General features: G+C 42.8%; 1 long non-coding RNA gene across 1 annotated transcript; it reads left to right on the top strand.

Annotated features, from left to right (window-relative positions):
• On the top strand, positions 3,977 to 12,925 carry LOC106502345. Its single transcript, XR_001295902.2, has 3 exons — positions 3,977 to 4,210; positions 11,142 to 11,229; positions 12,404 to 12,925. It is a non-coding gene; the product is annotated as an uncharacterized LOC106502345 (long non-coding RNA).

Genomic DNA, 13,871 nt, shown 5'->3' with positions numbered 1-13,871 from the left:
CAGACTTTGGAATCAGATTGGACATTGCCACCTTCATTTCCTGTTCCACAAATTTCCTTTTGGTACTTGCTTTTTATCACAGTTACTGCAGAAAACATGACTTTGCAAAGATATGCCATCATTGAAAGGAATGCTGCCTGATCTCATGAATAAGCCTGATGCTGAATAACCCTGAGTTACTGAAGTGTTCAGCAGATGTTCAGTATTTCCCATTTCCTTTGGAGAATTTCAATTCTCTTCCAGCACTTCTGTAAATTTATATGGTGCCCTGGGGTGACATGGTATACAGTTGGGGGACCACAGAAGTAGACATATTACTTTCAGACTATGGAATGAAGCTATTCCTTTGCCACTAAATCCTTTCTCAAAGCCATATTGGAGCACATAGTAACATGATACGTGAGGATTCTAGAAAGGAAAATCACCACCTTTTCTGGAATTTGTGTCCTATTTGCACATAAAAGAATAGGGGTGGCCCCAGAATGCTAACCCAGTCTGGCTACTTTGGATAAAGGAGAAGAGAGAAAAGGTGAGAAGTGCATATAGAACCTCAGCAATAGCATGAAAGCATGTGCTGAGTATAAATGAGTAGGCGATGTGTAGTAGTGATTTGGGGGTCCCTGATGAAGCAATGAATGCCAAGATTGGGTTGGTTGTTGTCAGAACCTGCAGTTAAGCTGGCTAAGCATAGTCCCTTGTAAACAGGACCATCCTGCCAGAACGCGGTTATGGAATGTGCAGAAAAGGAATTCAACATGCGGCTCCAGCAACACACTCCTCTGGTTGCTCTCATCTGTTTCTTTAGTTGGATGCCATTCTTGGTGACTGAGAGAAAGCGAGAGGATTAGTGAGCAGAAGAGCAGCCCTGCCTTCGGAATGCCCCCCAGAACCTTGATGCAATATGAGTACTGTCTTGTTTCAATCAATAGTAGCCAGTAGAACCTGTCGACTTTAAGGCAGTTTAACTTTCTCTTTCTGCATGACATCATGTATGCAAATTTTCAAGGCAGATTGAGACACTGATGAAACCAGTTCCTGTGGCAACAGGGAGATAACCTTACATCATCCTTGTGATGGCTGTACAGAGAATCCACAGTATCACTCAGAGGCAAAATGTGTTCTCATTGGTCCACACTTTAGACATGAGAAAAATCTACTCTGGATGAAAAAGCTGGCTTAGGCTATCTCCTTCTATCTGGTAGATGATCAGAGAGAAATACTTACCCAGGGAAAATCCTCGTCTTGGAAAATTTGCACTTGTAGTTGTCATATTGAAGGGTCCATGTTCTTCTCCCAAGGTGTAGTCATCTGAGTTCCCTCCTGGATCCAGTGACTTGTCATGGTTTGCCACATGTAGAGTGGTTCCAGTGATTAATTTATGCAGAAAAAGCATGGCTTCATTGGTCACTGAGAGTGGGGATGGAAAACAGTGCTATAGCCTTTCATAATGGATGAAAAGATACATCCATACTTCACTACATATTACATTAGAGTAAGCTCCTGCTACCTTTTGAGATGGAATATGGTGCATAGTTAAATGTAATGGTCTCTATGAGCCCAGATGCTTTAACACTGACGACCATTTATTGTTTCTATGGCACTGGAACAGATACTTAGTCTTTCTGTGCTGTACTTTCCTTGTGTTAAAATCGAAATGGCTTTTCTAGTGCCTGCCACAAAGGGCTGTCGTGAAAATTGAAGGAAATGTTGTGCACCGAGGAGAGTTCATATGCTCTACGAACAGGACCTTCATAGCTTACAACAGACACTCGGTACCTGTTAAGGGTTAAGGTTTCTTTTTTTTTTTTTTTGGAGACTCCTGTCATCCAGGACTAGATAAATATGATGAATGAACAGTTATCTCCCCTTCAAAATGCTCAGGACAAAAGTGCTTTCAGTGCAATGCAGATACCAAACACACCCAGGAAGCCAGGGATCCTCTCCAAGGAAGCATCGAAACAAACACATTTTATTTATTTGGCCATTCTTTCATCCATCACACTTTTATTGAATGCCTAGTGTATTGTTTGGTTGAGAGCAAATTCCTTTTCATAAGAAGTTTACAGTCTAACGGAAATAAACCAAGTGCTCAGATGGCTATTAAACAGGACGGGATGAGAGAAGGGCTCAAAGTTCAAAAGAGCTGCTAGGGGAAGGTAAGGCATGTAGAGACCATGCCTACTTGGGAGGTTGAAGGTAGATTACACGAAGGAGGCGTTATCACAGTAGATTTGAAGGGGAGGCTGTATTGTTACAAGGAAGAGAACAACAGTCAGGGAGGGGGTATTGAGCTAGGACAATGCAGGCGCTGAGTGTCCAGAAGACACCAGTTTCTTCTACCATGGAGTCTAGTGTTGACAAAAGAAAAAGTGAAAAAATGAAGCTAGAAAGATAACAGCAGACAGATATACAAATAACTGATAAGAACTGTTGAGCACATTGAGTAAAGCCGAAGTAGGACCAGTTCAGTTCAGTCACTCAGTTGTATCCAACTCTTTGTGACCTCATGGACTTCAGCACGCCAGGGTTCCCTGTCCATCACCAACTCCCAGAGCTTGCTCAAACTCATGTCTATCAAGTCAGTGATGCCATCCAATCATCTCCTCCTCTATTGTCCCCTTCTCCTCCGGCCTTCAATCTTGCCCAGCGAGTCAGTTCTTTTCCAGTGAGTCAGTTTTTCGCATCAGATGGCCAAGTATTGGAGTTTCAGCTTCAGCATCCAATGAATATTCAGGACTGATTACCTTTAGGATGGACTGGTTTGATATCCCTGCAGTCCAAGGCACTCTCAAGAGTCTTTTCCAACACCACAGTTCCAAAGCATCAATTCTTCAGCACCCAGCTTTCTTAATAGTCCAACTCTCACATCCATACTGACTACTGGAAAAACCATAACTTTGACTAGATCGACCTTTGTTGGCAAAGTAATGTCTCTGCTTATTAGTGTGTCAAGGTTGATCCTAGCTTTTCTTCCAAGGAGCAAGTGTCTTTTAATTTCATGGCTGCAGTCACCACAAAGTCTCTCACTGTTTCCATTGTTTCTCCATCTATTTGCCATGGAGTGACGGGACCAGATGCCATGATCTTAGTTTTTTTGAATGTTAAGTTTTAGGCCAGCTTTTCACTCTCCTCTTTCACTTTTATCAAGAGGCCCTTTAGTTCCTCTTTACTTTCTGCCTTAAGGGTGGTGTCATCTGCATATCTGAGGTTATTGACATTTGTCCCAGCAATCTTGATTCCAGCTTGTGCTTCATCCAGCCCAGCATTTCATATGATGTACTCTGCATATAAGTTAAATAAGCAGGGTGACAATATATAGCCTTGACGCAGTCCTTTCCCGAATTAGAACCAGTCTGTTGTTCCATGTCCTGTTCTAACTGTTTGTTCTTGACCTGCATACAGATTTTTTCAGAAGGCAGGTAAGGTGGTCTGGTATTCTCATCTCTTTAAGAGTTTACCACAGTTTGTTGTGTCTACACAATCAAAGGCTTTGGCGTAGCCAATAAAGCAGAAGGGAAGCAGGAGATAAGGGTTCAGCTGACAAGGCAGTAAAATGGCCTGGATGTCTGGTGATAGCCAGTGTCAGCATTTGAGGTTTTAAATACAGGAAGTGAGGAGATCAGAGCTTTGCTCAGCTTTCTGTTTAGTGATCCAAGCTGCCTACTTTTGAGGCCATACTGTTTTCCAGGGGGGAAGCTCTGTAAACCTGAGTCCATGCAGGGATCCAGCTCTAGAGGGATCCAGTCCAGTCCAGAAGAGGGAATGATGTCTTGGCAATCAGGAGTCTCCACTCAGTAATCCAGCTTTCATTCTAGGCTTGTCCTTAGATCAGGATGGACAGTCACTGTGTGCTTGTGTGTGCTCAGAGGTGAGGGGAGAAAGCGAAACTGAAACCCCTCTACCAGTCATGTGACTTTCTGCACCATCTCCCCTGGTTCTCTCTTTTCTGCTGATACTTCCTTCTAAGATCCAAAAGGACATCACTGACTTTAACCATCTCTAGGGCCAGATATTCCTGGGTGAAAAAGAGGGGCTTCTTGAGAGGAAATGAAAGAAGACAGAGATGTGGTTTTGCCTTAAAGTTTTCTGATGTGAACAGCTGGATTTTTTGAAATTGAAAAATGGGCCTTTCATTTTGAAATAGAAAGATAGGACTGAAAGTGTGATGTAAGTGCAGGCGTTTGGAGTCCCTCCTGGAGAACACAGAGAGGTGAGTAGGGGTTCTCCAGAATCACCTTGGTGGAGGCTTTGGTTGGGAAGTGGGAGTGGGAAGGGCACAGAAATAGAAACCTGGCCACCTAGGGTCTTCTGTTCCCATTTTTTCCAAAGGGCAAGTGCGAGGTGAGGTGATTTTAGACTATAAGGGAACAACTTGTTAAACAGTTACAGATCTCAAATGAGAACTTTTTTCCATTTCAGTTTTTCTGATGCAGTTAAGGAGGAGGTCTCAGTTTGGGGTTAGTGTGTCTTTAATACCTCTCCACGCTTCTTGTTTTTCCCTTTTTTTAAAAAAATACCTTTATTTACTTATTTGTTTGTTTGTACTGGGTCTCAGTTGTGAACTCAGGATCTTCAATCTTCATTGCAGCTTGTAGGATCTTCTTTGTGGCATGTGGGATCTAGTTCCTTGACCAGGGATTGAACCTGGGCCCTTGCATTGGGACTTTAGGGTCTTTGCCTCTGGACCACCAGGGAAGTCCCTCCACTACTTGTTGATTTCTCTTTTCAACAGATGCCGAGGTTTTACAAGGCAGGCATATCAATACTAGAGGATCTCATCCTTGGCTCACACTACTATTTCCTGAAGAGAACTTTAAAAATCACTTTTTTCTGTTCTCCTCCTCCCTGCTTACCCTGCTGGAATTCTGTTTTAGTAGATCTGGGGTATGGCCTGGGCATTGGGACTTTTAAAAGCTCTCCAAGCAGCAGTTTCTAATTAGAATTTTACATTGTATTTATTAATCTGTTTATGGCAAGGGATGCTGGTTTTCTGTTTCAGGTAGTGAAGTAAAGTTTCTACTAAATATCAATTGACTTAAGAAAATTGGTAAGCACCCATTAAAAAAAAAAGAATAGTGCAGGTAGCATTTGAATATGGCAAAAACAAAATGTGCATTGAGCAAACTTTAATTTCTAACCTCTTGTTGGTCCAGTCTCCTCAAAAATAAAATGGAAATAATTACCCCAGGTCACCTTCTTCTCAGTGGGTTTATGCTAGGAATCAAATGATTGAGCTTTGTTAAGTTTGGTTTGCTAAACAAATGTGAGGAAGGAAATGAGGCTGCAGGGAGGGCTAGCTGGCAGATGTACTCAGGACTGGATTTGCGGCATCTTGTTTAGTCATTAAGTTGTGTCTGACTCTTTTCGACGGCATGAGCTATAGTCCACCAGGCTCCTCTGTCCATGAGATTTCCCAGGCAAGCACACTGGAGTGGGTTGTCATTTCCTTCTCTAGGGAATCGTCCAGACCTAAGGATTGAACCCACATTTCCTGCATTGGCAGGCAAATTCTTTACCGCTGAGACACGAGGGAAGCCTTGGGGCATCTTTGACCAGGTTCTTTGGAAATACTGATTTCCAGGTATTATCTTCTTTCTCTCCCTGCCAGGGTGACCCACTGGTCTTCATTAAAGTTATCATAGCCTCCAGTAATGATTGATATGCTCCAGTGGTAAAATAAAGAACAACTCAAAGTCCCACCGAGGCCTCTAAGGGTTACATGTTCTAACAGTAGCTGAACATCTTGTGTTCCCATCCTCTCAGCCAGCATCTTCTAGATGTTGGTGTGCACGGAGGAAGTGCTGGCCTTGCTGTCTGTAGACTGAAATACAGTCCTGGTTCTGCACCTACCAGCTGAGTGTCTGCTTCCAAGGGCCCCTGTTTCTTCAGCAGGAAAATGAGGGGCTTGGACCAGTTTCAGATGAAGCCCAAACCCAAATGCCTTCCACATCAAAGAGGTAACCCAAATGTGAGGCTCTGCCAAGGGAATTGGAAGTGGGCAAGCCTGTGGTCAACTGGAGAGCACAGTCTCACAATAAAGATATTCAGATTCAATTTCTAAAAACCATCAGTTCAGTTCAGTTCAGTCGCTCAGTCATGTCCGACTCTTTGCTACCCCATGAATCGCAGCACGCCGGGCCTCCCTGTCCATCACCAGCTCCCGGAGTTCACTCAGATTCATGTCCATCGAGTCAGTGATGCCATCCAGCCATCGTATCCTCTGTTGTCCCCTTGTCCTCCTGCCCCCAATCCCTCCCAGCATCAGTCTTTTCCATCTAAACAATAATTCTGCAAGATGGCAGTTAGCAGTTCTTAGCTGTGGTAGTTTCTAAGATCCGTTTTAGTTGTAAAAATAAGTTTATGATAGTAAAATATTTTAAAAGTTTCTGTTAGAGTTTTTTGAGATGATGACTATTCAGTAATACCCAGGGTGTTCCTTGATAATAAGACCTAACATTTATAGTAAGAGCTAAGGTTCATATGCTAAAGTCTCTAAAGCTATTATCTCATTTAATCCTTGCCACAGCCCTATGAGGTCAATTCTATTATAGTTGCCTCATCATGAATAAGGAAATTGAGGCACAGAGAGTTTAAGTCTTTTGTATAAGGTCTCCAGGGCTTCCCAGGTGGTGCAAGTGGTAAAGAACCTGCCTGCCAATGCAGAAGATATGAGATGCAGGTTCGCTCTCTGGGTCAGGAAGATCCCCAGGAGGAGGGCATGGCAACCCACTCCAATATTCTTGCCTGGAGAATCCCATAGACAGAGGAGCCTGGTGAGCTATGGTCCATAGGTTTGCAGAGTCAGACACAGCTGAAGCGACTTAGCATGCTCACACTTGAATATACTATTGTGATTTTTTAGCCCCTTCCATAGAGTTTAGCGGAGAAGGCAATGGCAACCCACTCCAGTACTCTTGCGTGGAAAATCCCAGGGACGGAGGAGCCTAGTGGGCTGCAGTCCATGGGGTCACTAAGAGTCAGACACGACTGAGCGATTTCACTTTTCACTTTTCACTTTCATGCATTGGAGAAGGAAATGGCAACCCACTCCAGTGTTCTTGCCTGGAGAATCCCAGGGACGGGGGAGCCTGGTGGGCTGCCCGTCTATGGGGTAGCACAGAGTCGGACACGACTGAAGCGACTCAGCAGCAGCAGCAGCATAGAGTTTAGACATAATTATTGTATTCTCCAACTAAAAGTTGTGTCACATACCTTTTGTGTGCACGTATGTCATGTATCTTGATGAATACACATGTTTATGGGGGAATGGGACACATTATTTGAATTAGAACTTTAACAAAATGCTATCATTTATTGAGCACTTATGTAATAGAGTTCAGTGGAGTGCAGCCCTTAGCACTGTGCACTTAGTTGCTGTGCCATTGCCCCCTACCCTGTCGGGTAGGCAAGGAACGGTTACCTGGGACCGGTATCGGTCCTGTTCAGCCATTGGTCAATGCCACAGTGGGCCCCTCCCCCAAGCTACCAACTGTCAATGAGGGACCGTTAGTGGTCCTGCTCAGCCATTGGTTGGCGGTGCAGTCGGCCCCTCCCACAAGCAACCAACTGTCAGTAAGCGACCGTTAGTGGCCCATTCAGACAGTGGTCAGAGGAGTGGTGGTTGTCAGCCAGAGAGTGAGGTAAGAGGCAGATCCCTGCATCGCCAGGGCCCTTCAGCTCACCCAGGCTTGGATCAGTGGGTGAGCGAGGGGTCCCAGAGAACAAGCTAGGGACTGTGTCTTGTATGTCTCCAGAGACCTTGCCAAGGTCATGCACTGGCCAGGCCCAGCGCTTGAGGAGGTGGTGAACCTCTCCCCAGTCCCTGTCTCTGCGACCTAAAAGCAGTGGCCGTCTGCCTGGGGCACAGTTTGCGGGACCTGCCTCCGCCATACAGGTGGCCTGAGAAACATGAGGGCCAGCTGGGTCCCAGGTGCTGGCTCCCTCAGTGATGACAGCTGGGCAGGGTCTGGCGACCTGGCCCTGAGGGAGCCGCCAGCTGAGCTCTGCCTCCTCTCCGCCAGGACCTGGACCTCAGAGGGTGAAAGTTGCACCCGGGACCTCACCCTTTCTTATCAGGGCAGAGAATAATATTCGTTTGGTAGCAATTTACAACCCACTCCAGTGTTCTTGCCTGGAGAATCCCAGGGAGAGGGGAACCTGGTGGGCTGCTGTCTATGGGGTCGCACAGAGTCAGACACGACTGAAGTGACAGCAGCAGCTGCAGCAGTAGCGATTTACAGGAACATGGTTACTTGACCATGACCTGACCTCAAGAACAAAGGATCTGACACCAAGAAGTTTACAACAACTAACCATGCCCCTCCGTCAGTTTTCCTAGAAAAGGGCTTTGCTGAAAGTTTTCAGGGAGTTTGGGGTTTTTAAGGCATGAGCCAACCATCTCTTTGCAAGACCCTCAATAACCCTTTCTCTGTTCCACACTCTGACAGTTTGGTATTTTTTGGCTTTACTGGGCGTGGTGTCAGGCACAAGGACTTGTGTTTCAGTAACACTTCCTGTGTTAGGTACACTCCCAGGTACCAGAGGCTTCAGACATCTTGTTTCATTTAATCCTGAAAACAGGTTCCTGAAGTAGGTATTCTTGTTGCACTCACTTTATAGTGAGGGAACTGATGTTCAGAAGTGTGAAGTAATTTGACTTTAGTCACATAACTAAATGGCAGAACTTAGACCAAATTCAGGTCTGCTTGGCCACAATCTTAACCATAATGTGATGCTGTCCTTCCCTCTCTAGCTCCAGATAGTACCCCCGGATGGATAATTGCTCTGAGTCTAACCCAAATTGATGATGACAGCAGTGATGATAATAATGGAGTACTATGGTGGGGGTTATGTTTGATTTGACAGTATTTGGGTTGTCTACCAAAGATGTCCCCAAATTATAATTACTCCCTTGGGTTCAGACTTTGTGTGTGGTAGACCCAGTTAAAATGCAGTATCTTTCTTAGGAGCAATAATAAATTAATACCAATCATTGTGACTACATAAGCAAGAAATGGCCAATTTTTATCATTAGGGAAGTGATGATCTACTCTAATCAAGTAGAGAAGAAAAAATTTGAAATAGTATGTTAGAAGGAAATTTGCTTCCCTGGTAGTTCAGAGGTTAAAGCATCTGCCTGAATTCAGGAGAGCTAGGTTCAATCCCTGGGTTGGGAAGATCCCCTGGATGAAGGAAATGGCAACCAACTCCAGTATTCTTGCTTGGAAAATCCCATGGATGGAGGAGCCTGGTGGGCTATACTCCACAGGGTAGCAAAGAGTCGGACATGACTGAGCGACCTCACTTTCTATACTCAAAGGAGAAATTAAATATAATTAGTGGAAAATATAGTTCACTTCCCTGGTAGCTTCCTTGGCAGCTACCTGGGTTTCCCTGGTGGCTCAGATGGTAAAGAATCTGCCTGCAGTTCAAGAGACCCAACTTTGATCACTGGGTTGGAAAGATGCCCTGGAGAAGGGAATGGCCACCCACTCCAGTGTTCTTACTTGTAGAATTCCATGGTCAGAGGAGCCTGGCAGGTTACAGTCCATGGGGTCGCAAAGAGTCAGGCATGACTGACTGACTACCACTTTCACTTTGCTTTTCTATAGTTCACATAAACATACTGGGTAGGCCAGTGAGGGAAGGGTTTAATAATTGACAATAATAAGCAGGAAAGTTTTCTTGGGGTAGGTGGCACTTGTTATGTGTCTTGAAATCCTGCTTGACATGAAAACTGTATGTTTGTCTAATAATTCTGATTTCCTAAAACACTCTATAGTATTTTTTTTTCTGCCTATAACAGTCTATCTTTCTCCATCTTTCTTCTTTCTCTAATTTTAGGAAATGTGACTTGAGTGAGGGCTTTATCTTTTTAAAGACTTCCCTCCTATATAGTGTTCAATGGCTTGCAGATCAGCACTTGATCTAATTTCAGTTCAGTTCAGTTGCTCAGTCGTGTCTGACTCTTTGCAACCCAATGAATTGCAGCATGCCAGGCCTCCCTGTCCATCACCAACTCCCGGAGTTCACTCAGACTCACATCCATCGAGTCAGTGATGCCATCCAGCCATCTCATCCTCTGTTGTCCCCTTCTCTTCCTGCCCCCAGTCCCTCCCAGCATCAGTCTTTTCCAATGAGTCAACTCTTCGCATGAGGTGGCCAAAGTACTGGAGTTTCAGCCCCAGCATCAGTCCTTCCAAAGAAATCCCAGGGCTGATCTCCTTCAGAATGGACTGGTTGGATCTCCTTGAAGTCCAAGGAACTCTCAAGAGTCTTCTCCAACACCACAGTTCAAAAGCATCAATTCTTCGGCACTCAGCTTTCTTCACAGTCCAACTCTCACATCCATACATGACCACAGGAAAAACCATAGCCTTGACTAGACGGACCTTTGTTGGCAAAGTAGCAGTCCTAATACCTAAACTTAGAGCTACCATTGATGATTTCAGTAATGGGTAGCTGACCCAGAATTAGCCAGTTGGATCCATTTGTAGCATTTTTGAGATTCTAGTGAAAGTAAGTCTGGGTTCTTCTGTGGGTTTGTGCATTGTGAGATTTGAGATACTGAAGCTATGAGTAACCATGTTTCTGGCTAATCCAAAGAAGAATAAAGTTGACCTTACAGAATGAAACAGATGACAGGCACAGAGAGGGTCTTGGTGGCATTTAAGTTTCTGATTCCAGAGGTCTCTGAGATCCACTTTGTGCATTGATTTGGTTGTTCAATCTTTACATGAATAATTTGTAATAATTCCCTCCCCCACCCCACCCCAATCTATCTTTTGCTCTTAGCTAGTTCTAGTTGAATTTTTGTCACATGCAACTAAAAGAGTCCTGATGAATATTTTATTGTAACTTCATGTTGAAATAGAATAGAGGTTATTTTACAGAGAAGAAAATGAGGCTCAGAAAGTAAAATGTAACCAAAATATTGAAAAATATGAGTGGTAGATACAAAACAAATACCCACCCTTTGCACACTGGGAAAAATGCAGGGAGATGCAGTCAGCAAAAGTCTGCTAGTTTAGGAGACTCAGTGTATAAACTGTGAATAAAATAGCTTCCCATTGTTGCAGGTATTCTGAGTGCTCTGACGCCAGATTTTGGTATCATTTTAGCTTTTTTTTTTTTTTTTCCAGCAAGTTTGGCTTTTGAGGAAAAAGGAGGAAGCCCAATTCCACCCAGCACCCACTTCCCATTTTACTTAAGGTCCATGGGGTTACCCAGGTATGATATCGGTCAAAACTCTGTACCTTAGTGATGTAATACTGAAAAGGATGACTTTTGACAAGAACTAATTTCAAAATGAAACTGATTTGATTGTCTCAATCTTATCAAAGCCCACTTGAATCTGTATTAACCTAGGGACACTAAAAGGTTCAGAAAGAACAATCCCTGGAGTTTGACACATTTTGCCTATGCTGTGTTTAAAAAAAGAAAAGAAAACTTAGAACATCTAACGGTTTATCTCCTTTTTAATTTCAAATCAGACTTAAGGTAGTTTAAAAAGATATAAAATATAGGAAGACGAGTTAAATATAGAAGAGAAATTTTAAAAAATGATACTAAGAGTTAGTAGTGAGGCTCATAAACAATGAATATAACACAGTCTTATATATATGTGGTAATTGGTCCCCAGTTTAGGCTTTAAGCTTTCTTCTCAGTTGCAAACAAGGAAACAATCAATTATACAGTTTGCACTGTCCATTAGATAAACCAAATACTTGAGAGAAGGACAGCTATATCTGATCCTATGACCAATAATATGTCCCTGGGTTCTTAAAGAGAGTATTGTGTTATATAATGTAAAAGGCCTCAAGTGCTCCTTCCAGGAGACCCAATGATGAAATTCACAGTCCTGGTTCTCATAGCTGGCAGTATTATATCTCAAATTTTAATCTTCTTTATTATACTGTCATATCTACTTACTATGTTAAAAAATTTTTAACCTAATATATTTTTAACATAGGCTTCACTTGGATTCCATTTTAAACTAAATTTCATTTTAGCAAGGTAGATGAACTAGTTCTGTTCTTCTAATGCCCTTTAAATTAGTTTATAAGTATTAAAATAAAAAAGTCTAACCTAAAATTTTCTAACATACCTGCTTGGTGCTACACCGTGGAAAACACTGACTTAGGGAAAAAGAGAAATCCAACATTTGAATAACCATGACCTCATTATGTTTTAATATCTTTCTTATGATGTATTTATGACCATCAGTGTTGAGAAAACTGAGGTCAAAGAATTTGCACAAGGTCCCACAAAAACTGAGCCAGGACAAACCTCAAGTCTTCTGATGGAAGTTAGGTTCTAGCATCTAGATGAATGCATGGAGGGCCTTTTGCTCAGATCAGAGTTCAGGCCCTGTTTAACCATTTGCCCCTTTGCTTCCTCCCAGAATGCCTCACCCCCTGCTTTGTCCATAGAGATGCCAGCCTGTGGTTATTGGAACCCGGTCTGCCAGACCAAAGGGAGGAAGTCTGCCAGGCAGATGTGGAGCCCAAAAGAGGAACTTCACCAACTGCTGTGGACAGCTCTAGTCCTTTATGTCCCCGTGGACTTTTGGGGAAGTATTTTTGTGGCTCATCAGTCTCTTGTTAGGCAAGGGCCACTTGTCCTGGGTTGTCCTTTTCTACTAGTGGAAAGTACAGCTCGGAGATTTGGAATAGTTGCTGTTTGACTTTTATTCTTAGCACAACTGTCACTATGAGCCTTTTTGGTAAGATCTCAAGCTGAAGTTTGTTGCTGAAGATTGCAGAATTCCTTCTAAACTTTGGAACCGTTTTGAATCATAATTGGCAGTGGCTTTCTGATGGCATCTTGAGCAAACTCAGAGGAGAAGTCATTACTTTGTCTCACATGAATACAACACTGGGTAAATTACCTTGAACCTCTACCCAGGGGTGTGATCTACATTATTTCTGAGCTTTGATTTATAGGATAAACCTTTTTCTTCCTTTTTTTTTAGTAAATAGAAGTAACATTTTCTATTCTATCCTTCTCTTAAAGAGATTTTAAAGTGTTTTATAACTAAATTTTTTTATTATTTAAAAATTTTAAGTTTTGATATAATTGTAGATTCACATGCATCTGTATGAAATGCTACAGAAAAATCCTGGGTACTTTTTACCCAATCTCCCCTAATGGTAACATTCTTAAAGAGATTTAAAATTTGCTGAGATATAATTTATATATGATAAAAATCACTTTTTTATTGTAATATAATTGCTTTATAATGTTGGGTTACTTTCTTATGTACAACAAAGTGAATCAGCTATCAGTCAGTTCAGTCACTCAGTCGTGTCCATCTCTTTGTGACCCCATGGACTGCAGCATACCAGGCCTCCCTGTCCACCACCAACTCCTGCAGTTTGTTCAAACTCATGTCCATTGAGTTGGTGATGCCATCTAACCATCTCATCCTCTGTCATCCCCTTCTCCTCCTGCCTTCAATCTTTCCTAGCATCAGGATATTTTCAAATAAGTCAATTCTTCACATCAGGTGCCAAAGTATTGGAGTTTCAGCTTCAGCATCAGTCGTTCTAATGAATATTCAGGACTGATTTCCTTTAAGATGGAGTGGTTAGATTTCCTTGCTGTCCAAGGGACTCTTAAGAGTCTTCTCCAACAACAGGAATATATAAATTTATACAGGAATGTATAAATGCTATAACAGTCAAAATATAGAACATTTTCATCATCCCCAGAAGTTCTTTCATGCTTCTTTGCTGTTAACCCCTCTCCCCATTCCTAGTCCCTAGAAACCACTTACCTGTTTTCTGTTGCTATACTTTTGCCTTTTCTAGACTGTCTTGGAGAAGGATATGGTAACCCACTCCAGTATTCTTGCCTAGAGAATCCCATGG

This window comes from Capra hircus, chromosome 7 (genome assembly GCF_001704415.2).
Source record: "Capra hircus breed San Clemente chromosome 7, ASM170441v1, whole genome shotgun sequence".
NCBI classification, from domain to species: domain Eukaryota; kingdom Metazoa; phylum Chordata; class Mammalia; order Artiodactyla; family Bovidae; genus Capra; species Capra hircus.
Note: the sequence above shows the minus strand (reverse complement) of the source record. Positions and strands in the feature narration are given on the sequence as shown.